Source organism: Amblyomma americanum, chromosome 6, assembly GCF_052857255.1.
Source record: "Amblyomma americanum isolate KBUSLIRL-KWMA chromosome 6, ASM5285725v1, whole genome shotgun sequence".
NCBI classification, from domain to species: Eukaryota; Metazoa; Arthropoda; class Arachnida; order Ixodida; family Ixodidae; genus Amblyomma; species Amblyomma americanum.
The window spans coordinates 89,592,823-89,614,316 of NC_135502.1; the positions used below are offsets into that span (position 1 = coordinate 89,592,823).

The following is a 21,494-nucleotide window of genomic DNA, read 5'->3' on the forward strand; positions in this document are numbered from 1 at the left end:
CAGCGCCATACACGACACTTCACCCACCTGGTAGCTGCAAATCGAACAGTCCACCCACCTGACTGCTCTCTGCCGGCCGTCGCAGCTGTCGGGCACTGCGCGAGTGCTTTCCGGAGCCCGCGGAGATGAGTGCGCGCGCTATCGCACAGGGCGGCGCGCCTCAGCGTAGCGCACATATGTTCGCCGCTTCCCACGCGACGACGGAACAAGCCCAGCTGAAGCGGTCGGGATGGTGGGGCGTCCGGAATGATTCTGAACTCGTGCACGCGCGCTCCGTCGCTGCCGCCACCGCCGCTGCCACCCAACATGTCCACCACGCCCCTCTGGGCTAGATGGCTGGTGTACAACTCTGTACGTCTGCATGTACGTAGCCGGGAACATTTCGCCCGAGGCCAGACAGGAGTCCGAGCAAAGCAGTGGCGGCGCATCGTGGACTGTCCTCTCTCGCCCCCTCCCCCCAATCTGAAACCTGGGCGTAATTGCACCTCGACCTTTTATGATTCGCTGCAATTCGCTCGCGGAGCCGTCCCGAGTTAGCGGGGCGGCACGCGAGAGCGGCGACCTGGTCGGGCGAGTCGAGCCAGGGCCCCTGCAGCTGTCGCGCTGCTACACCGCGGGGCGGCTGCTTATTGCAACAGGGGCCGCAGTCGGTTCGCCCGTTGCGTGGAGCTCTCGTTGGGAAGAGCAGGGTGGTGCGCTGCTTTCTCTTTCCGAGAAGGGCTGGCCCAGTTGCGCTTTCGCTTTAAGCAACGACTCCACCGGACTTGGTGAGTCGAGGCCAGAGAAGAGACGAGCGGTGGAAAGGAAAAGAGCTGCCACTAATGGAGGAGCTTGCTCGACGGGCTTGGGCGGCGGAGGACGGATATGGTCAGTCACCGGCGCCGCTCCCGCTCGGCGTCTTGTCCTCGGAGAACCGAGTGAACTCCGGGAAAGGTTCAACGGAAAAATAAGCTGGGAGAGAGAGGCTGGAGGGGGAAGTGGCCTTATCCTGGGTTCTTATATAGAATAGATACGCCGAAGATGCGGGGACGGCGGGAAGGTGGAGTGAGGAGGAGACCCCGAGCTGCGTGCGTTCGCCAGCAAGGTGCTCGCGGGTTCCGCATTATCGTTTGCGTAAGCGAAGTCTGTGTGGAGCCGCGCAGGTGAGGAGGGCTCCTTCCCCTGCTGCCTGCTACCGGCTTCGTTCCTGAATCCGCGCAACGCGCAGCAAGCCTTGAGAGTATACAAGAGGGAGAAGCACAAGCGTGTGAGAGAAAGAGCGGCTTAAAAGCGAGGCATGGTCGCCACGCTGCCGCTGAAGCGAAGAAAGCAAGGAGCGTGCGGCATCAGGGCGAACTTTTTTTTTTTTCGCAGAGCTCTCTCTCTCTCTCTCTCTTCGCAGCCTTACTTGCGCAGGTACGGCGAAGTGGCCTGTCGGCTCTTTGGAGCCTGCTTTCGCGGGTGGAAGAAGGAGGGATTTGATATTCAGGTCAGGTGCCGCGAAAGTGACAGGACGGTTTCGATACGGAGCGCGCGTGCATCGTTCCGGTTTGCAGCTAGCGTGAGGATGCGATGAAAGAGACGTTTCGGCTGAGAAAGAATTGACCCGGCACACGGGCTCCGCTGGCAGCGTCCGTGAGAATGTTGTTTTTGCCAAGGCCAACAATGCCAATGGGGTGGAGAGCGCTGACTAGGTATTTCTATTCCACGAGGTAAAGATTAAAAGATCGGGTGCGGGTTGGTAAAGCGGTCGCGCTTGTTATGGTGACCAGTGTTTAGGACGAGGAAGACACACAGTGGGCTTGTTTGTTTACCCTCGTTATCTTATTCTTGAGCTCTCTCCCTCTCTCTTTACCAGCAAGTTATGCGGTGTTCAAGACCTCATACAATGGATCTCCTTCTTGAAATTAAATTACCGGCTACCGCTTGTCTTTTTCGTAGCGGTAGCTACATTACAGTAGCAGTTCGAGCATTCGTCGTGGCTGCGCCGCCATGCTGTCACGTGATTGGTCACGTGGTGCGGAGCAGCTGCCGGCGGCCGCGGCGCCGTGGCTGATCACGTGGCTCGTCACGCGGTTGTTCACGTGACCAGGTTTTACTCGGCCAGCTGTAGCTATGGCGTCACTCCAGAGCTAAACCACCGCCAATTTTTTTTTCTTTTTGCTACGGAAGCTGTGCTGTGTTCTTTCTTCAGGCGACTGACGTCGACAGTGGCGTGTTGTCGTTGTCGAGAGCACCCGCGTTTACCTGCTTATAAATCACACTGTTTTCCGGGTGAGCGGTAAGTGCTGCACGGCGCGACAGGACCAGCTCCGTCGCTTCTTTCCCACATGCAGACATTCATATTTGAGGAAAGCCGCCTTGTTCACGTGCGCGTAAGCAGACCATGCGATTCAATGGCACCGAATACTGTGCCATGAGGGGCTCTGCTCTGAACACATTGCGAGCGCACATGTAAAAAAATAATGCGGGAAAAAAATAATCAAGCCCGCCTTTTAACTCCGGTATAGGTCCCTATAACCTCTGAGCCTCATTGAGGACAACAGAGCCAGCCTGCCCGCAAAATTGCGGTTGTTCGGTGGTTAAAGCGCTCGGTTACTGAGCCAGAGCACCCGGGTTCGAAACCCACCACGTTGACGGCGTTTCACGGGAGGCGAAATGCAAAAGGCGCCCGTGTGCTGTGTGGTGTCAGTGCACGTTAATGATCCTCAAATGGTTGAAAATACTCCGGAGCCCTCCACTACGGCGCCTCTTTGTTCATTTACTCCCGCCTTCCACCGTTCCCTGATGGCGTGGTTGTCTTCCGAGAAGTGAGACAATTACTGCGTCATTTCCTTTCCTCGGAAAAGAAGCACTAATTATTTACAGTGAACTTTGCTCTCCTGCTGATCATCCTTCAGTGAACAGCGGTGTCAGGCTCTTCTCCATTGCTGCGTCTTTTCATCCTTTTTCAAAAACACTGCAGCCTTACGCGAGAAACAAAGCGATATAAACAGGGTTCAACAACAACAGCGGACGCCTGCTAAACAGGCCACCAGCAGTGCGAGATAAAAAGATAGCATCCCCTCGTAAGTGTATAGCGCCCCCTTTGCGCGATCGCGTTAAGCCCAGCCGAGTTCGAGCGTTCGACGTTTATACGGCGATCGATTTAGGGTCTAATTTCTCACTATAGCCTCGGCGTGACCCTCCGGCGTTAAGTGACGCCAGAGACGGCCTATAACTCGCTTTACTTTATAACCTAGCTGGCGTGAAGACTGGCTCTCTCGCGTGTCCGCAGGTCTTAAAGGGCCGCCGTAACTCAAGACGTTTCCGAGACGGCCGGTGGCGTAAATGCGCCCTCCACGGATGAGGTCTAGTCACGCGTTCCAGCTAAGGTGTCTGCGATTCTTACATCGTGAGTTGTCCGCTATCGAGTTGCTTATGCTGACACCTCTGCTCGCGGAGAAGTAAGGCGTCGTTCTATTCATTCCTGGCACTTGGCCGTTCGTTTCCGTTTCCTGTTGCTGCTGCTTTCCCAAGTGCTTGCGCGTGGATCCCAGGGTGGAGGGGGGGGGGGGGGGGGGGGGCAACTAGAAAACACTAAGGCGTCACCCATCAGCGCAAACACGAAAACAGGAGTGTGAACACTTAGCCGGAGAGAGCCCTTAACGACGAGCGGCCGTTAGGCTCTCGTATTAGTGTGCTGTGAACAATACAAGCTCGCTGATGAAGGGTTAACTGTTCTTGCTTCTTCTCTATCTCTTAGCTGTGCAGGAGCTTCTTATATACCCAGGAATTCTGGACATGCGCATTTTTTTTTTCAAAGGCAAGTTGTTTATCAATGCATTTTTTTTTTCGCATATCGAAAGACTACACCAAAACAATCAGAACCGTCCCCGGGACTATTGTAGTTTTCTGCTATTTATTGTCGAAAATTCACCCACGTTGCTTTTATAGGGTAGTCTTAACTGCTCGGTGCGAGGACAAGACTAACATTAAAGGCAAGCTTTTGCTGCGCATCGGAAAGTGAGACCGTTTCCACCAATATGTTCATAACAGTACCTTACACAAACAATACCTTACAAAACTCATGTCCAAGAAAGTTGAACTTGTGCTGATTGGCAGGTTTCACTGTGACGGCTTTGCAAAGAAGTCGCTTCACAGCGAGAGCTGAGAACTGTCTCCACCAATATTGCTCAAAGAATTTTTTTCTTCTTTGCGTGTTCCTCTTATGAACATGCGTGCTCGTATGCACCCCCGCTCATTGTTTTCCCCCTTTCCTCATTGTCAGTCAGGTCACATCCATGCCAAGACAGCGGCCTTCTCCCTTTCTCCATGGGTCTCCAATTAGATCTACACTGTAGCAATGTTCCCCGTGCCATCTCCCCACCTTACCTGCTGCCGTCACTGGCCACGTTTTCCCCTCACTTAAAATACACTCTGTTGCCTCAACAGTTCTTTGCAGTAGGTGCCCGCTCGAGTCGCTTTTATGCTCTTGATTTCGGCTATATATAGCATTAACTTATTTTTTTCGCTAATCCATCGCGCTATCCTTCTGTCTCCTAATGTTGTCCTCTATTCAACTGTCCGCAGCGCTGTCCTTAATTATATTCCAAGCTACTTCGGTAGCTTCAAAGTTTCGGTCCTTTTTACTCATCCTATACGCATCGACATCCAGGCAACCCACTCGCAAGCGAGTCCGAAATTTTGAGTCGACCAAAACCCTCACTTTTCTTCGGTACAAAGAGAAAAACTAGCAAGAAAACGCGATGCGCTTGCCGGCATAGAACGCCTTCAGCCCATATTTCGTTCACGGCACGCTCGCAACGCCGCCGCCTCACTTTTCCAAGCATAGACATCCGCAAGTACACAAACAAGCACGCACGCAGACCCGTATACAAACACAAAAGGCGGTGCTGCATCTGACCAGCATGCATCATCCGCGGCCCATTCCGCGCAGCCCAGAGAATGCGGCACGGGACGGCATTGCGGCGCCCCAACCGCACGTTCCCCTCGAAACGTCTCGCACATCGAGCCACGTGTTGTTCGGCGTTGGGCAACGGGAGCCGATATTTTTTTGTTTTTAGTTTTCCGAGGGCGCAATAACGCAACGCGGGACGCGCGGCGCTTTATACGTGACGTCAATATCAAAGAACTGCGAGGGATCGGGATCGTAACCTGCAGTGGTGATCATCATGGATCCCTCTGTGGAACAATGGGAAGAGTATTTTTGCTCCTCTTGCGTGGGACAGCGTGTATATGGTTGAGCGCGTGTGAGCATACTCGCAGGTCAACCACTGTCTGAACATTAGTGTTCCTGGCACATATATCCCGCGCAATAACCCTCGCGGTCCAGCAGGGTTGCCGAGGAACTCCATTCTTTTCATGGTAGTGCATCCCCCCCCCCCCTTCGCCTTTCTTAGACGCGAACTGAGTGTGAGGAATTTTTACTTATTTTTTGCCTTCCCACTCTGGAGTTGATATATTTGTAATTATGCATGAGGCGCATTTTGTGAAATATTACGATGGCCACCTTCGTCACGTTCACGTACGTAAGTTGATAGCATCACCCCCCACAGAGTCATTTCTGGCCTCGGCTTTCGGTCGTTCAAAAATAACTCCGAGAACACATCCCGTTGCTAGCCAGGGGATAAAAGGGATGCTTGCGCAGCGTCTATAACACCGATATTCACATTGCGCTTTGCTCCGAGTAAATCTATATTGAGAGACCTCTGGTATACGTGAGCCAAGATTACGTCATGGCGGAATAAATGAGCGTGTGGAAAATTTTCCCAATACACTAGATGTTCTCTATTACGACTCCAGAGTTTACACGGTATTCTTTAAGAAGAATATATGGCGCGAGCAAAACAAAAAATACATGGTTGTCGTGTGGCTTCCACATGAGACACGGTGACGCTACCGGGCACTTCGCCGTTGCCCTATCAGCCAAAAGAAATGGGCACCATGAAACGCCTATGGTCTCAGCAATAGTAACAGACAGCCTGGTGCGGAGGAAAGAGGTAGCCTTGTGCGGCCGTCGAATAGGAAGTTGCGTGACCCTTTTTTCGCCATGTTTCATATACTATAGTCGGATAAAACTCAAGAACGAAGTGACTTCTTCCTCGTCAAAGGCTTTCTTACGGCCAATGGCGTCGGGCGATTCTCATCAACCTTCTAGCGTGACAATGCAGGGATTTAACTATCCCCTCTCGAGTTGAGTTGAGGTGTTGAATGCTACAGGTGGGGTTAGCCTCGCTTTATCTGCCGGCAATTGCTCCACCGTAGCGTCCCTTCTATATTTAACAATATCCCCTCCCATCTGCCGCTCCCCGCATTGTCACCCTAGTAGGCTCGTGAGAATCGGCCGACGCCATTGGCTGGAAGGGTGTACTTTGAAGGGGAAAGGGCGCTTGGTTCCCGAGTTGTATCAAAGTAAAGTCTTTTGGTAAAGCAGTGTTTACTTCAGGTCTAGAGGCCTACGAATGGTGCCCTTCCCAAGCGCTTGTACTCTGGAAAAGAACATCATCACCCGATGTGCTCTTTATACCGACCACAAAAAACCGTAAGGTTCACACGGTTCTACGCTTTGGACTGTGCACTTCCCGCATGCGATATTGAAAACTCTGCATCTCTAATGGCCACCGCTACGGTGCTATCCTAAATCATCTAGGGAAAGGAGAAAGTCTTAGCTCGGAGAAGTGCAGGAAGGTCGGCCATAGGAGTGTGCCTCTCGCCTGTTACTCCACTATATCGGGAAGAAAAGAAAGGGAGAAAAAGGAAGAAACTGGAGATGGGTAGAGCTGAGAGATGAGACTACACCTTCCCCATGCTGAGTAGATTCAGGAATTACTTTTCCTCTTGTACACACGCCACCTTTATTGTGTCAACTTGGCCGTAATTTAAAATTTCTCGCCTGTGTCACCTTCGTGAAATGTGCCATTTGAACACCTCCCTTAGGAACTCTCTTCTCCAGCCACAATCATACATCTCTTCCATTAATGACCACCATCACAAAGTAGGCGAAACCAGCAGCCGCACCAGCCTAAATTTCGGAACTTTCATACTTTCATGCCACAAACGTAAACCTACTCGAACCGCCTCCTTCACTGGCCTATTGAAAAAAAATGTATACATATTTGAATTGGTGCAGGAAATAGGATTGTGGAGTGTTTGGTTTGGTTTATAGGATCGAACGGCCCAAAGCGGCTGTGACTATGAGGAACACTGTAATGAGTAATTTCACCCACCTAGACTTCTTTAACGTGCATTGACACCGCCCGAGGTTTTCTAAAGTTTTTAAACGGTCGCAGCACGGATCAAACCCGTCTTTTGTATTTCGATGGAGGCGAAATTCTAGTGCTCCCAGTAGATTGCGGTGCCAGAACACGCGAAAGAACCCCTGGTGGTCGAAATTATCCGCTACGGCGTCCCTCATAGCCTGAGTCGCTTTGGAACATTAATCCTGTAAAAAAAAATCAAACGTTCAATAACCCTATTGCCTGAACTGTTCAGATCTACACGATTTTTTCAATGGGCTGACCTGCAAGTAATTAATATAACCATATAATGATTTGGCGATCGAGAGAAAATAAACAAATGCCGTACATATTCAGACAGATTTGGGACCCAAAAGGCGTGCAAGCTCTTTCCAATAGGTGTGATAACCTGAACTGTCTGCAGTGGTGGTACGTCCGACCTTTTTTTTTTCCAATACTTTTTGCTGGAATACTCCTTTCCTGCAGCACTGTCGCATATAAATGGGTTCCAGCGCGCCTTCCAGGAGATGGCTGGTGCCGCCAGTTTTCAGCGATCACTGATGATTGCAAACATCATAGCTGGTGTTGCTGCATAACACTGCTTATGTATAGCAGCGGAATGAATTGAGTGGGTGGTATTCATGGTGCTTGCGTCCTTCGATAGAGTTGCTGACATCAGTCTTTTGTGCGCTCACGGGTGATCAGGACGTCCAAAGTACTTGAGCCAATCACTCTGGTCACTGTACTAGAGATCGGGAGACGAAAAAGTCTTGACAAGGCCCTTTAAAAGCTTTAACTTGTCGTGGCAAGAAAGAGCGAAACTGAAAGCTGAAGATTGATTTTGCTTCATTTTCAGTCGTAAGTTTTGTTCGTAAGGCGAAGAAGGAGGTGCTCTCTGGCAACTGCGCCTCAACACGGCATATAGCCACTTGCACTCAAAAGCGACCGAGAAGGGAATTATAACGCGTCTTGCTGGCATCACCGAATAGCCGCCCCTAAAATTTGAGTGTACAGTCGAACATTCGATGAGGCCTTGTAGCATGAAAACATACCGTCGCCAGTTAGTGTCCTTCTCTGTGAAGCTTCGCATGTGGAACAAGCGGTTTAAAGGGTACAACTGTCGAAACGCACTAAAAATCTTCCGCAGCGCTGCAATAGGTGCGGGGCAAAGCTTTAAACGATGCGTTGACTCAGGAGACCTTCTGTAAATAAAAAGCTATACATGTGCTGCAGCGCAACATATTTACGGAGCACCCTTAATCTGCTGACACTTTAACAACGGCGACTCATGTCATTGTTTTAGCGTTACTTCAAACTATATACCGCCCTTCCCACTTCTGTTGTTTGCACGTCCAACCTGGACGGTATATTACCCGACGCAACTATCACCCAGTAAATGCACCTGCGCCGTTCACCCGTCGTAAGCTTCGAAAGTTTTCTGCATTTTTTTTATGCAGATATACAGAACGACCGGCGATGTCACATCGTTACCCTATAGAAAAGCCCACCAAGCCGTGTCTGCTGCTAGCACCACGATGAATATTCAGACATGACTGGTGTTAACCCACTGGCGCAGCCAGCCTAGTGTGCCCTGGAGTTTTTGTGCTGTGGTCTTTTAGGCTAGATGCGCCTCCATTTATACTTTACAATGGTAAGGTATGTTATATGCAGTAAATGTTGCGCGTAAAAGGCACCATAGTTTCTCAAAATTAAACGATTCTAATTTTTTTCTGTTCTTCAAACGTTGGTCCGTGGTGCTAACGTGTTGAGAAACCAGCTACCGCTGACGTTTTTCTTGGCGTGACATTGGTGGCATCGAAGGCCTATTCTCCTATGTAATTCACCCCATACGAGCGGAGCACCACACCAGAGGAAAGCTTTTACGCAGTTTGGAAAACAGTGGGCACCAACGGCACTAGTGATCGATCCCCACACATCCTGTCCACGATCGAGACGGATGTTCACACTATACGAGGCTACCGCCGCGGTCAGTAATGCTCCAAAAGATAAGAAATACATCATTGCCTTTTAAGAAACTTAGGGATTGATCAGTGCACAAGCTCATTTGTCAGCACTATGATAAGAGCATGTTATGTGCAATGCACAATTACTACGTGCCCTTGGACGACGCCACACCAGCTGTGGTCACACTGGTGTGGCAGGCGCAGGCAAATTTATCAGATGGGTGTGGCGTGCACGCCAGAGTGCACAAAATGGTTCGGTATATGCTAAAGACAGCACAAGGGCTCACTCCTCACAGCACTAGGCTGTTCTCAAGTGCACACGAGAATCTACCAGATCGTCACGGTGTGCATACCAGGCAGCACCAGGCTGATGAGGTGTCCTTAGCCACACTAGAAAATGCTCGCAATTCGGGCGTTTTTTCTACCTCCTCTGATTTTGCTGAAACTTTCACGGCACGTTCTGCGCAGTTTTCTGATTCTTTGTGCCAAATTTCGCAGCGGGGCGGCGTTTTTTTGCTGCGCAAAGGAATTTTATTATTTAACATTTCGTAGCATCAATCGAGGAGATTTCTACCGACAACCTTGCATGTGTGACGTCACTGGACGCACGGCCGTCGATATTCGCTCAGTGTTTGCCGAAAGACAAAATTTTGAGCTGACTTTTGGTCATTTCAGAAAATTAATGAGCTAAGCTCTCACTTACAGTCGCCCGTTTAGGTCTGTCGTACGTACGTAATTGGTTGGTGGAAACCCAGATTCAATTTTGGATTCCTGGTTCTCTTTCTTATTTAAATACTTCGGCTTGGTGTTGTGGAAAACGGTTTTTTGCTCCGGAGTGAGGGGGCTCTTAAGTAATGGGCTGCAATTATCAACTCCGAATATTAAAAAAAAACAGCAAAGTTGGCCTTTCACACCAGAACACATCAAATCATCCTAGTGGATTTTTCGACTGGCGGAAATTAACATTTTTAATTCATTCTCTCAATAATTATTAGCGTAAGCATTAGCTTCAATACTGAGATTCTGTCCAACTCTTGTCTCTCAGTCCTGACTGCCATCATTCATGTCTTTAAGCGGGAAATTTAACAAATAAATTAGTAGTCAATAAAAGCACGGGAATCTCGCCCTTCTTGATATATATAAAGGTGCAGATTCTATGAACTTAAGTAAAGTATATAAATTCAAAATTTCCAGAAATGTCAACAATAGCTCGACAAGGGCTATAGACTTGTGAACATAAAGGAAGTAAAGGTAATGTTGTAGCCCTTAATGCGCTTTTATTTTTCTTCTGTGGACTATCATTAGATTTGGATCTGTGGTTAAACTTTTTACTAAAATTCTACAAAGGCACTTCCCGGTCAGATTTGAAGATATCCTTTCGTTCTATAATTTCCGAAAGCAAGGCGGAGCCAGCAATGTGCAACGCTTGCAACATCAACCAAAACGTGGGATTCCTTGTGCTGGACGCTGTTATAGGAGTCACTAAGCACCGGTTTCTTATGGTTATAGCGAGAGCCAGGTCTCTTCCAGCTTTTTCAAGACATGGTCCGGTAACGTCGCCCTCCATCGGGAACATACCCAACAATTCTGGACTAAAGCATTTTTGAGCGGGAATCCGTTTAGGAACGCAATATTTTCATGCGATGTAAGATTTCTCTACAACAATCAATATATCTGTAGATCACGTGACGGCAGTCTTGTATTTTTGTTCTATTAACATTTTTGCTATCGTCAAAAGCGTTCCCCCACTGATTTTCAAAGGCACTTTTAACTCTTCGATGCGATCGATGGAAACACTTTGAATAAATATTTTTTCTAAATATCAGAAATATTGACCATTACATCCAATATTTCTATAGCAGTGTCTTACAGTTCTTCAATTTTCAAAATTTTTATCCCAGAATGTTGGACATGAAAATGCAAACTGCTCTATACTTGAATCTAGCCGCGAACCGAGCCGTCCTACCTTCGAATGCATAGCATCGCAGCATGCGTACGCGATGGCGGCACTAAATGCTGCTGACGAAGAGCTCTGTGTGTATATAGAAAGCATAAAAAAATAACCCAGCTTAGTGCTGAACACAGCGAGAATTTAGTGACAGCGCAGCTGATGGCAGCGACGAATGCTGATATCCGGAGTTAACTTTAATCGTACCGTCCTTAGTTCTGTCTCCAGCTATATAAAATTATGCCAGTTTTATTTCCGGATCAATGAAATATGGCATAACTCTCGTGCCATAAATTCGTTTATAAATTTTTTGCAATTTTTATACAGCTTAAAAAAAAAATAAACGTGTGCATAAGCGAAGCTCAATATTCTGTTTTTATGCGATGGCGAGAAAGCTACGAAATTCACTGCGTGTTTATTCCTTTCATATTCCTTTCCTTCTCCACTGCACCTTGCGGATCCGGTCGCGCTAGACGAACTTGCGCCAGCCCGCTCTCAGTCCTGCCTTTGCTGCCGCCGGCATGCTGATAGCCATCGATTCGCCGCAGGGGGCGTATCCATTTCCACAATATCCGCGAGCAAATGAGCTTCCTCCGCCATACAGAATCGTTGCGTGGCGTGATGCACTTGATGCCAAGCACGCTTCGAACAATGGGGTCGGACGCATCAAAGAGTGCGGCAGAAGTCCGCTGCCCTTTCTTCGCTATGCTGGAGTGCTGCAGATGCTCCGTATATATATATATATATATATATATATATATATATATATATATATATATATATATATATATATATATATATATATATATATATATATATATATATATATATATATATATATATATATATATATATATATATATATATATATATATATATATGTGCACGTGTGCTTTTTAGTTCACTGATGTCCGTTGTGCCGGGGCACTTGCTATAGTGTAGCTCTAGCAGCGGAACTTTTTGATGCGTTTCTGAGGCACAGACGTTATCAGAGGAAATATAAGTGAACGACAGATTACCTTAGTGCCAGGCATCTCGTAACAATCACAATAATGTATGCTTTCAGCGCAAGTGGCGTGCAGCTGGCAGTTAAGTATACATCAAGATGAATGTTTGTTTTGGTTGTTTGGTTTTGTTGGCCATAGAGAAATATTCATTTGCGTAGTCAAATCTCTCTTTCGTTTAATCTATAGTGACTGAAGTGAAGGACCAGTTTTTTCTTCCAGACGTTGTCTTGGTACTCTAGCCTTAGTATAGCTAGGCCTTGTCTTATGTGCACTAGCATGTAACCAATCAGCTCCTATTATATATTTTTTGTTACTTCTATCTGGTTCCCTGACCAGAAACAGGGAGTGAGAACCATGCATTCCAGTGTTACACCACTAACAACGCGAACAAATTTGTGCTATTATTTTTGCTTGTGGCACGAATTCATTGTGGCAAATTCATTAACTAATCTTCTGAGAACAGTCTTAAAGGTGTGCTGGAATTTTGAGCGGTGACAGCGCAGGGCTTCATGACGCTGTCCTCAGCGTACGCAGGCTTTTACGATGTGATCACCCGACGTGTTTTGAGCTTCCTATGGGGATTTCCATTTTGAGGCAGACAAAACAGTGTGTCGAGTACTTGGCATGCAATAGTGAGTCTTTAGTCTGTCTTGAAGTAGTCATCGACCTCGGCTGTTTTTACCGGCTCGTGCGGCCTCTGGACGAAATTGCCTCCACGGTCGCTCGCTTGGCAACAATCGCCGCCTGCGATCATCGTCAATACTCAGGACTTAGAGTTCACGATCGCGATATTTTGCCTGCGTCTCATGTAAAAAAGCAAATACGCAAAGAGAGCACTCCACTGGATTACAGAGCAAACTGTACTTCATAGATAAAAGTCCGTAACTCTAGTTGTTGCTGGAAGCTATAGTGTTATTGATCCATTGAAAGAGATCCATTGGTCCAGAGCGAACAAGAGCTTGGAAGACAGCAGACAAAATCATTGCCTAGATAGGTTTGTTAAAAGGCAAGCAAAAATAAATTGGAAAACCGGAACAGAACAGCGCACGAGGAGTGGAGAAGCCGCGGAATAAAGTGCGCATACTAAGTTATGTTTAAACTATGAAGAAAAGGCTACTACCCGGACAGGCACTGGAACTATTTTAAACTAAGGGGGTGGATACTATGTAGTCATTTCGGATTGCTGATCCACAGGGAAAAAAAAAGAGCCTGAAAGTGACGAACACAGAAGGGGATGGACGTAGGACGTAAACAGTGCTCGCTCAACTACTGAAAGTTTATTATAAAGCGTGCGAAAATAAATAGGGACTACTGAAGCGAACAGCGAAACCGCCGAACAAAGCTTGCACGCTAAGCTGTTTTAGCACCAATGACAAGGAAATTCCACTACGCAGAAAAATGTTGAGTGAATTAGAAAAGTGCTTAGTTAACGTGGACAGTAAATCTAGTTCGGGCTTCTGAAGGACTAAAAAAAAGAATAAAATGAACCATCAACAAGATGAGCACGAAATAATAGGCGGGGAAAGGGGGACTAGGAATTTTCCTTCGATGAGTGGCTGAGGCTTGCGCAGATAACGGAGATCAGTGGAAGAGGCCTTTTGCCTCGGTTTGAAATAAGCTGATTTTGATGGGGATGACGACGATGATGACGATTATGATGTCACTAACCGCGGGCAGATAGCACTGTGTGACAGACGTTGGCGATAAGCGGGGAACGTGACTTTTAGGCTAGAAGCTACGTCAGAGCGCCGTTCTTACCAAATGCTGCCTTATTTGAGCAGTGACAGCTGTAAAAGACAGCTTACCGGGGCAATCAGGGCGGCATTCAGCGTAGCGTTTCAGAGCCGAAAACTCCTTCTTCCTGCTAGCTTGCCAAATCTAATGTTTTTCGGATTGATCGAAAAGGGTGGCGCTTCATTATGTCTGGAGGTTCGCAAAATTACATCGGTATCCGTCTTCGGCGAGTAATATTTCTGAGCTTCTTGCCGCAAGACAGCGTTCCTTTCATGACGAAATTTCGCATGTGCAGAAATTTCAGCGCCAGCCTTGAAGCATGACAGCCATGGCTGTAATTCACCTTTCCCCACATATGATCGTTCTCGCTACCGTCTTCTAGCCGTAAAAGAATCCAGTCAAGTGCTGTCGACATTAATCATTGTGCTCAATCGCCGACCCTTATTCAATTGCGCCGCGATTTTAATCAGCCTGCGCCACGTGCACGCATGCAAAATAGCCCTCGAGATTACAGCGTGTCACTGCATAGGAAACGCCGTTACATCGTCTCTTGAGTATTAATGCCGTTGCGGTTGCATCCCAAATGCGCTTCACACCTTTCCCGCGCGCTTTTAACATACGAGGTCGAGGGTACTACGCATTACAATGTACAAACTGCTGGGCATTGCGCCCATCGATTCACGAACATCACCAGTACCTGCACGTCTCGCAACTTCACAGCCGAAGCGACCTTGGACGTGGTGAGGTAGCCGCACCGGACAAAAACAGTGCTTTAACGAATCCGCGAAACATCGGCGCCGCAAAACCGGCCGTTGAAAAGCGACTCCGGCAGCTTCTTTTTCTCGGGGATCTCGCAAGTATACGAACGAACCGAGGTAACGTCTCGCGCGCGCTCATTGGGCAGTTGTAGTTTCTTCTTCTTCCTCGAGATCTGCTCCACAGGGGGGACAACAACACACACTTCTCGCATGCCTAATAAGCTCCCAAGCGCTTGCCACGCAAATAAGCCCCGGTGTGTAGTGCGACGAAGTTGGGGGAGGGTGGTAGGGGGGGGGGGGGGGGTAGCCTTTCCTTACCGTTGAGTGCGTGCGCGTGCTCGAGCAGACCGACCGGATAGCCTGGCGGGCTGCATCTCGGCATCTCTGGAAGCCGGGCAGGCAAGCAGGCAGGCAGGCAGCAGCAGAGGCAGCGGCGACAGTGGTGGTGAATCGGCCTCGGCGCGGCCCAGAAGGTGACGTCTTCCGGCGCACGCCACCGCACCGCGCCGGCTTCTGGGCCCGAATCGGGAGGAGCCAGAGGAGCTCTGTGTTCGGCGGCAGCCGCGAGCGACCGGTCGCCGCGGCCGATCGTTGTCACGTGCTATCGCGAGACCGGAATAACAATAAAGAACGCCGGAGGGTGGTGGAGGGGGGTGCCCCCGAAGCGGAGCAGAGCGCCTCGGCCGTAGTATTATCGAGAAAGGGACGGGCGCGACGACGAGGCCGGCTCTGATGTTCTCTCTTTTTTTCCTTTTCTCGAGTGCGCGCGAGCGCTTGGGGCCCACGAGAGTGGCGCGCATGCAACCACGCAGCACTGGCAGTGGCGGCGGCAGGCCGTATAGCAATGGCCGATCGTTAAGTTCCTCTTCTCTCCTGACTTCTACTTCTTTATTTGCCTTTCACCGCAACGGGCGCGGGTGCACTCCGGGTGTTTAGCGTTCCGCTCGCGGGACGTGTAGGGGTGATAAAAGCGTGCCCCGTGGCCCCTGCCGACGAGGCGGTGTGCAACAACGCACACCGCCAGCACCGCCGGATTGCGGATCTCCGACGTGCGTGGAAGAGTGACGAGTGAGTGAGAAGAGAAACGGCGTAATAGCGCACCCTCTTGTGCGTGTGGTTTTGGATCTCGCTGGAGTCCACATCTTTCTTTCTTTCTTTCTTTCTTTCTTTCTTTCTTTCTTTCTTTCTTTCTTTCTTTCTTTGAGTGGAAGTGCATGTCCCGGGGTGGCAGAGGGAATGGGGCGCGGAGGAGGAGGGTACCACAAGCACGCGCAAAGCGGGAGAGGGGGTTGGCCTGGGAAAGAAAGGGAGAAAGAAGGGAATAAATCGAAAGTTGAATCTTTCGTTGTCTCGGTGGAGAATGTTTGTACAAATGAAGTGGCAATTGGTTCTTCCGTCGTTAATGACACGCCACGGAAACAAATGACAGTGTCCACGTGTGTCCTGTGAAACTCGTTAGACCGTATATACTGGCTGTGTGTGTGGGTGTTTTTTTTTTCTCTGTGTGCGTCTGTCTGAAATGCAGGTGTCTGCACCGACAATTGGAGGCCTCGCTTTCTATGCCCCCCCCCCCCCCCCTTTTTTTTTACGACCGCGTCGCTTATCTCTGAAACGTGCGACGCTGGCTACAAAGTAATCTGCGCTCCCACATGAACCTCCCGCGGAAGAGTGGATAGCACAGAGCTCGCGGTTAGGGTTGATGCGAAATAAAACGAGTCGGTAATTAACTTCAGTCGCTGTCGCATCATGAAATGTAACCACCGAAACTACCAAATTCACTTTTTTTTTTGCCTCCCGTTTTTGAACCTTCAATATAGCTATATACGCTTCGCAGGACTTCTTCAGAGTGAAACCTGCTTGCCAATTCATTTGGACGGCAATTTGCGAGGCGACTGGTTTGGGTCGTTAGGGAAGTCGGACCGAGTCAAACCTTTGCTGCACGCAGTTGAGTTCGCGCAAACTATGTACTCTCGGCACGCTCATTTCAGCCACTGTTATGGCGGATACAAGCTCATGGGTGAGCAAGCAACGGCCTGCCTTTCAAGTTGTATCGGGAAAAAAAAATGCTGCAACATTTTGAATTGTTTTCTTTTTATTTACTTTAGGAATGAACGTGTGGTCAATGCAGCAACGATTTTTGCTACATGCACTGACATCGCACAGCACACGGGCACCTTAGCGATGCAGGCGAAACGCTAAGGCGGCCGTGTGCTGTGCGATGTCAGTGCACGTTAAAGATCCCTAAGTTGTCGAAATTATTCCGGAGCCTTCCACGACGGCACCCCTTTCTTCCTTTCTTCTTTCACTCCCTCTTTTATCCCTTCCTTACGGTGCGGTTCAGGTGTCCGCCGATATATGAGACAGATACTGCGCCGTTTCCTTTCCCCCAAAACCAATTCCCCGAACACTGCCTTACGCACTGACTGCCTGGACAGATTCCAAAACTGCGGCCGACAGAATCTATAACTACAGTCCTGCTATCGTAAAAGTAGGACTATAGTTATAGAGGTCGCTGCAAGGCTGTGCTGTGTAGCCACCCGACTTCCAGTGTACAAGAAAGCTCACCATGAACGTTAATTAATCCGAATATCCCTTGATTCCGTTTCTCACACTTTACGATGAATGAAGTTGTTTACTACTTACTGCTAACATAGTCTTAGAACGTCCGAACCCCATCTTAAGGGCCGGTTTTTGATAGTGCGCAAAGCTCTCCTTGCAGCACTACTTACGTATCAAGTAGGTGATCACCAGTATTTTTTTTAATTTTTAAAGTTCTAGTTTATTAGTTCTGCCACGTCTCATCTGAACTCTGAAATGGTCTTCCTGATAATGCACTTAACATAGGTAACGCTGATAATGTCAGAAGCGAATTGACGACCACAATCCTGTGTGTTTTTTTTCCTTGCCCCTTTCTGCTATTATTCTCTCTTGCTATCGCTGACTGTTGTACAATCTAGTTCAACTGGATTTTAGGTGCACAATTTTAGGTGCCAGCGAGTGGTAAGTTTTCTATTTTTTTCATATTTCTGACGTTGTAATAAGCGCCTTTCATGACGATTTCGCTCCTTTTTTCACCTCATTTTGCTTTCTATAATTTATACCTCCACACCATCCCAACCATGCCATGTATGTACATTTTATTTGCCTGTATATTGTAATTATGTCGCTCGATGGCCCCAGCTTGTGTTGAAGTTGCCCTACGTACAGACGCATGCGGTACAGTATTCGGTACGTGGAAGCAACCTCTCTTGTTCGTCCCATTCTTTTCAGATACCTCCCATTTTTGCACGGGTTGCTGTTTTCGATGAGTCGTCATCCACCTCATCCGATCATAACCTATTTCTTCTTCAGCTTCTTAACCTTTTTATTTTCTCCCCCTCGCCTTGCCACCTGTGCCGTCCCTTCAGCCTCCATCCATCGAATTCAAGTTTCATCGCGCTCTTCTAATGTGCTCGTCATCCCTCCTCGGTATACATGGCAAAAACACTGCAACCTACCTTCTTGAATTTTTGTTCAGTACCTGTTACTTTGACAGTTCCTCGTATGTCGTATGTAGTCCTTACGAGCTCTGTCCTTTCTTACTCCGCACGACCGCCTCGGCATATTTATTTCCACAGCTTTCATTGTTTGTATGCTGGCTTTCTCTAGGAGGAACGACCCGCCGCAGTGGCTCAGTGGTTAGGGCGCTCGGCTACCTATACGGAGTTCCCGGGTTGAAACCTGACCGCGGCGGCTACGTTTTTATGGAGGCAAAACGCTAAGGCGCCCGTGTGCTGTGCGATGTCAGTGCACGTTAAAGATCCCCAGGTGATCGAAATTATCCCGGAGCCCTCCACTAAGGCACCTCTTTCTTCCTTTCTTCTTTCACTTTCTCCTTTATCCCTTCCCTTACGGCGCGGTTCAGGTGTCCAACGATATATAAGACAGATACTGCGCCATTTCCTTTTCCCCAAAACCAATTATTATTATTATTATTATTAGGAGCATCGCTTCGGTTCCATACAGCATCACTGGCCTCATTACTGTTTTGTATCCCTCCTTATCCCTTCCCTTACGGCGCGGTTCAGGTGTCCAACGTTATGAGACAGATACTGCGCCATTTCCTTTCCCCCAAAACCAATTATTATTATTATCATCGCCCTTCAGCTTAACAGGGATTTCGTTGCCACAAAGGACACGTGAAACAACAGCCTTCCAGTTTTTTTCGTCCTGCTTAACATCTACGGGTGACTCTTCTTGCCGTGTCTCCGTCTTCGTCAGTTGTCGAGCCAAGGTACTTGAAACCCGTTGTTCTTTTGGTTATGCTGTCCTGTATGTAGCATTAGGTCTCGGCATGTAAAATATCCAAACCGTGCACTCTGTCTTGCTTCTAATTACCATTCTTTGCTATTCTGTTGTTTTCCTCCAGGCTCCCCAACTTTGCCTTTTCACTCCCCTTAGTCACTGAACAGAGTACGATCCCACCAGCGCACATTAAACTGTACTCTAAGGTACGTATTCACTAACCTGGTCTGTGCGGACATGTTTACTGTATAATGAAGAGGAAATGGTTCAGTGCAAAGCCCTAGCGCACTCCGAGTGTCTCATTGCAAAGTTCAATTCCTTCTGTGCCTGGAAGCGCAGTCTATCAATAAGGAGAGCATTTTGAAAGTCGTGTAGGGAAGTCGGCCCGCCGCGGGGGCTCAGTGGTTAGGGCGCTCGGCTACTGATCCGGAGTTCCCGGGTTCGAACCCGACCGCGGCGGCTGCGTTTTTATGGAGGGAAGACGCCCGTGTGCTGTGCGATGCCAGTGCACGTTAAAGATCCCCAGGTGGTCGAAATTATTCCGGAGCCCTCCACTACGGCACCACTATATTCCTTTCTTCTTTCACTCCCTCCTTTATCCCTTCCCTTACGGCGCGGTTCAGGTGTCCAATGATATATGAGACAGATACTGCGCCATTTCCTTTCCCCCCAAACCAATTATCATTATTATAGGGAAGTCGCAGAGCCTCTTCAGTTCGTGGTTGCATATGCTTATACTGCCATGAAATTAAGATGCTCCCTTCCCTGAGGCTGGTTGGTGAGTGGATTTCACTAATTGTAAGTTGCGTAGTTGAAAACCTCGCTGCGTTTTCAACTTTTTCAAATAGTTTTTTTTTTTGTCCACAGCGGGTATACGCAGGAAGTGGAGGCAGGTGAAGAGCACGGGCGTCCAATCAGTCGTAGTGTTCTAGTGAATATGCCATCTGTGGTGTCTCCTAAGATGGGGGCCGTAAAGATTGTGGGGGGGAAGGGGGGCTAGGTCGTTAAGTAAGGACCGCGGAGAAACGGTGCACAGAAATTCTGTGCGCCAATGTGCACCAAATGGAGCTGAGGTGAGGGCTTAGGTTATGTGGCTACGAACGAGCGTTTCCGCGTTTTTTTTTTTTCCCTCCAGACTGATTTCTGCCTCATTGGGCTTCACTTATCGTGTACGTGCTGTTGCGTGGAAACCGGTCCGCAGTTTTGTGCCAATATTCAATATGTCATCACTTCTCACATGGACCCGCCGCGGTGGCTCAGTGGTTATGGCACTCGCCTGCTGACCCGAAAGACGCGGGCTCGATCCCGGCCGCGGCGGTCGAATTTCGGTGGAGGGGAAATTCTAGAGGCCCGTGTACTGTGCGATGTCAGTGCACGTTAAAGAACCCCAGGCGGTCGAAATTTCCGGAGCCCTTCACTACGGCGTCCCTCGTAGCCTGAGTCGTTTGAAGACGTTAAACCCCCCTAAACCAATCCTGTTCTCACATGGCACGCAGTGAAGCCGTAATAGAACAAATCGACTTTGTCGTCAGATATTTGGCATCGGAGGCCTATGATACCACATATGCATACCAAGTTACACTGAAATAGAAATAAGCCCCATTCGTCAACTGCACAGCGTGCTGTTTTTATTAACCCCATACCTGTACAATAAAGGCATAGGTTACGTGCCACATGTTTCGTCCAAGGAAGCAAGCGATGCACTGTGAGGAAGTTCAGATTTTTCTTGTTTTTGGCCTTCCTAAAACTTTTGTGGGCACCTGGAAATTTAATAGGACAAATATTGTTTCGTCTGGGTGGAACAGTAGGTATTTTGAAAGTAAAGTAATAATAACCGCTCTTGGAGTTAGTTGTGTGCAGAAAGAACAGCCACGTATGTACTGCCTCTTGAGTTATGTCACAGCGGACCTACCCTAACTTAACTAAACCTAACTGCTTTATATTCAGAGGGTATCAAAACAAAAATACGCAGCAAAATACCATCGTAGATGCTGTGATGTTATGTACTGACGCTAGTCTGATCAAAACATGATAGGACATTTGACACCAGGATACAGTGTTCTACAATGCTTCCAGAACAGGCATTTGGTCTTCAAACAGAATTAAACAGGGGTTGGTATTTAAACGGAATTAGGTGCTTAGTATGTACGGAACTGCAGTGCCTGCAAAAGCTGCATTTGGACAGAACTTAGTAGCTTAGTTCCGTCTTGACGGAACACACTAGACACTCCGTAAGTTTTAACTTGCGTTAACTTCGGGGATGCACTTTTTGCTCGTACAGTTATTTCACGTGTCACATATTTTTGCGTATTTTAATTTGCTGCGTATCGTTTGTATATTTAGCGCAGTAGCAAGACGAACAAGACAAGGAAAGGACGCAAACACAGGCGCTGCAGTTGGCGCCTGTGTTTTTAGTATGAGAGAGACTCGGTATAGCATCAAAGGAAAGTGATACACGTGTTGAAATTTAAGGCCATCTGCAGTGATCCCCTTTCTGTTAAGGCGTTTCTTTAATATAGTTCGCGTCGAGCGTGTCGAGGTTCTTGGCTCCGCCATCATGAAACAAGTGAATCGCGTCCATG

General features: G+C 48.3%; 1 protein-coding gene and 1 long non-coding RNA gene across 3 annotated transcripts in view; one reads left to right on the forward strand and one right to left on the reverse strand.

The window, feature by feature from the left end:
- Positions 1 to 15,242, reverse strand: part of LOC144093836 (uncharacterized) — a 40,410-nt gene extending 25,168 nt beyond the window's left edge. Inside the window, exon 1 of the long non-coding RNA XR_013306338.1 lies at positions 14,947 to 15,242. This is a non-coding gene — a long non-coding RNA (uncharacterized LOC144093836). The remainder of the gene's footprint in view (positions 1 to 14,946) is intronic.
- The window catches only part of LOC144093834 (uncharacterized), a 229,270-nt gene that overhangs the window by 95,199 nt on the left and 112,577 nt on the right, over positions 1 to 21,494 (forward strand). The window lies entirely within an intron of this gene.